At 42.5% G+C, this 3,340-nt stretch overlaps 1 long non-coding RNA gene across 1 annotated transcript; it reads right to left on the bottom strand.

The window, feature by feature from the left end:
* Positions 1-229: 229 nt before the first annotated feature.
* LOC148776596 (uncharacterized) lies at positions 230-1,253 on the bottom strand. Its single transcript, XR_016038258.1, has 2 exons — positions 936-1,253; positions 230-782 (listed from the first exon to the last, which is right to left on the bottom strand). It is a non-coding gene; the product is annotated as an uncharacterized LOC148776596 (long non-coding RNA).
* Positions 1,254-3,340: the final 2,087 nt, after the last annotated feature.

Here is a 3,340-nt window from a genome sequence, read left to right as displayed (position 1 = left end):
GTACATTGTTATTTTAAATGGCACATATATTTTATTTAAAATTATCTCTTAATTATTCAAATTAAATTAATCACTTTCCAAATCAGTTTCTTATATCTAAAATTAGCCCCTGAAGTAGTGTGTGTTCATATATGCATACACACACACACTATACATTCCTTTTCAATATTTGAATGAGAGCTAATTTATCTAAGCAGATATTTTAATAATTCATTCAAGAAACGACAGCTTTGTAGGAAAATGAACCTTTATTTAAGGTCCCAGGATAAGGATTTAACCAAAATTCATCCACATTATAGCAGTTTTGTTACAGTCTCAGTCTCCAAATACATTATTGACCAAATAACTTCTCTTATAGTGAGATACAAAAAAACTGAACATGCACATATAATCACACAAGTGCACGTATAAGAAAATTGATTTCGCACATTGTAACCAGCTTTTAAGACACTGTTATCCCTGTTTTTATTTCTTTCAGGTATTTGCTCCACTTTTATCTTCCTCCATTTCCCCATATTACTTAAGAGAGTATATATATATTATATACATAAATATATGTACATACATATTACATATATGCATTATGTATATACATAAACACATATACATATTTATATTTTCTTATTTCTTCACGGTTGATATTATGATACTACTTTTATTTCAGCATAAGAGTTTAGGTGTAAAATCTTCAAGTGTTGCCAGTGTGAAAAACAACAGTGGGTATTCCCTGGTGGTCCAGTGATTAGGAGTCTGCTTTCACTGCTGAGGGCTTGGGTTTGTCCCTGGTTGGGGAAAAAAGATAACACAAGGTGTGGCCAAAACAAACAAGCCAACCAAAACACACCAAGAAAACAACCAGCATAGAGGGAATAGAATCCATTTGACAACGAACGGTAAAACTCTCAGCTTTCGCAAAGGCGTCTGAGACCACTTACCTCGGGAGTTTCTGGCCCTTTCCAAACCCCTAGCGCGTCTCCTGGGCTGCCCACACTGTGCTTTCAGCTCCCGGGGAAAGGCTGTGTGTCAGTCCCCCACTCTCCAGGGTAGTTTTCAGGCCTGCCGGTAGCCGGCAGTGTGGAGGATCAGCCAGCGGGGGCGGGGCTAGGGGAGGAGAGCCGCAGCCTCTCGGGATGCCCCTTCTATCATTCAGACACCACTTTCCTGAACCTTCTTTTGCAGGTGCTCCCTTTTCCTGCGGTGAGTCTTTTTTTTTTCCCCTCCGGGAGCCCTGGAGTCCTCTCCACGGGCCTGTCTTCTCATGATCACATAGCTCTGAGCCCTAGGTCAGGCTCAGCTGGGGCTCAAGCTAAGCCTCCTATTACGTTTCCTGTTTGGTTGAGGTGTAAACAGTGAAACACGTATTCATTGGAAAACAGAAATTCAAAAAAGTTCTAGGTGGAAATGCAGTTCAGTCTTCACTAATGTCTCAGTGTTATCTGAGCATAAGTCAAACTTTCCTTAATAACTCAAGGTCAACATTAGAAACATGATTTCTGGCACTTTTTTATAGTATAGCTCTTTCCTGCCTGTTGAAGGGTGTAGCTGTTTGTCTCCACTCCTAAACTGCTATGCTATTGAGTGTCCTGTTTGTTTTATTCATGGTTATATTGCCTTCCTTGCATACTATCTATCAGTTGTCATGTCTTGTAGTCAACATCCTTAGGAATTAGAAACTGGAAAAGAAATCTTAATGAACTAGATGTAAAATGAGAATTGCACTCATCTCCCATGCTAGTAAGGTCACGCTTAAAATCTTGCAGGCTAGGCTTCAGCATTATGCAAACCAAGAACTTCCAGATGTCCAAGCTGGGTTTGGACAGCTTGGAAGGAACTAGGAAGGAAGAGGAACTAGAAATCAACTTGCCAACATTCACTGGATTACAGAGAAAGCAAGGGAATTTCAGAAAAACATCTATCTCTGTTTCATTGACTGTGCTAAAGCCTTTGACTGTGGAGATCATGACAAACTATGGAAAGCTCTTAGAGAGATGGGAATACCAGACCATCTTACCTGTTTCCTGAGGAACCTGTGTGTGGGTCAAGAAGCAACAGTTAGAACCCTGTATGGAACAACAGATTGGTTCAAGATCGAGTAAGGAGTATGTCAGGACTGTCTGCTGTCACCCTGTTTGTTTAATCTATACTCTGAGCACATCATGTGAAATGCTGGGTTGGATGAGTTACAAGCTAGAATCAAGATAGGCAGGAGAAACATCAACAACCTCACATATGCGGATGATACCACTCTAAGGGCAGAAAGTGAAGAGGAACTAAAGATCCTCTTGAAGAGGGTGAAGGAGGAGAGTGAAAGAGCCAGCTTAAGACTAAATATTAAAATAACTAAGATCACGGCATCTGGCCCCATTCAGTTCAGTTCAGTCGCTCAGTCATGTCCGACTCTCCGCGACCCCATGAATCACAGCACGCCAGGCCTCCCTTTCCATCACCAAATCCCGGAGTTCACTCAAACTCATGTCCATCAAGTCAGTGATGCCATCCAGCCGTCTCATTCTCTGTCGTCCCCGTCTCCTCCCGCCCCCAATCCCTCCCAGCATCAGAGTCTTTTCCAGTGAGTCAATTCGTCGCATGAGGTGGCCAAAGTATTGCAGTTTCAGCTTTGGCATCAGTCCTTCCAATGAACATCCAGGACTGATCTCCTTTAGAATGGACTGGTTGGATCTCCTTGCAGTCCAAGGGACTCTCAAGAGTCTTCTCCAACACCACAGTTCAAAAGCATCAATTCTTTGGTGATCAGCTTTCTTCACAGTCCAACTCTCACATCTATACATGATCACTGGAAAAACCATAGCCTTGACTAAATGGACCTTTGTCGGCAAAGTAATGTCCCCATTACTGCATGGCAAATAGAAGGGGAAAAGGTGGAAGCAGTGACTGATTTCTTCTTCCTGGGCTCCCCGCAGATAGTGACTGCAGCCGTGAAACCAGAAGACTATTGCTTCTTGGCAGGAAAGTGATGACAAACCTAGACAGTGTGTTGAAAAGCAGACATTACTCTGCTGACAAAGGTCCATATAGTCAAGGCTATGGTATTCCCAGTCAAGGCTGTGGTCTTCCCAGTGGTCACGTAGAATTGATGCCTTCAAACTGTGGTGCTGGAGAAGACTCTTGAGAGTTCCTTGGACAGCAAGGATTTCAAATCAGTCAATCTTAAGGGAGATCAACCATGAATATTCACTGGAAGGACTGATGCTGAAGCTGAAGCTCCAGTATTTTGGTCATCTGATGAGAACAGACGACTTGTTGGAAAAATCCCTGATGCTGGGCAAGATTGAGGGCAGGAGAAGAGTGTATCAGAGGATGAGATGGCTGGATGGCATCA

The sequence above is a fragment of the Moschus berezovskii genome, chromosome 9 (genome assembly GCF_049115385.1).
Source record: "Moschus berezovskii isolate FMDL1 chromosome 9, NW_MosBer_1.0, whole genome shotgun sequence".
Classification (NCBI taxonomy): domain Eukaryota; kingdom Metazoa; phylum Chordata; class Mammalia; order Artiodactyla; family Moschidae; genus Moschus; species Moschus berezovskii.
The sequence above is the reverse complement of the archived record's forward strand: the minus strand, read 5'-3'. Positions and strand labels throughout refer to the sequence as shown.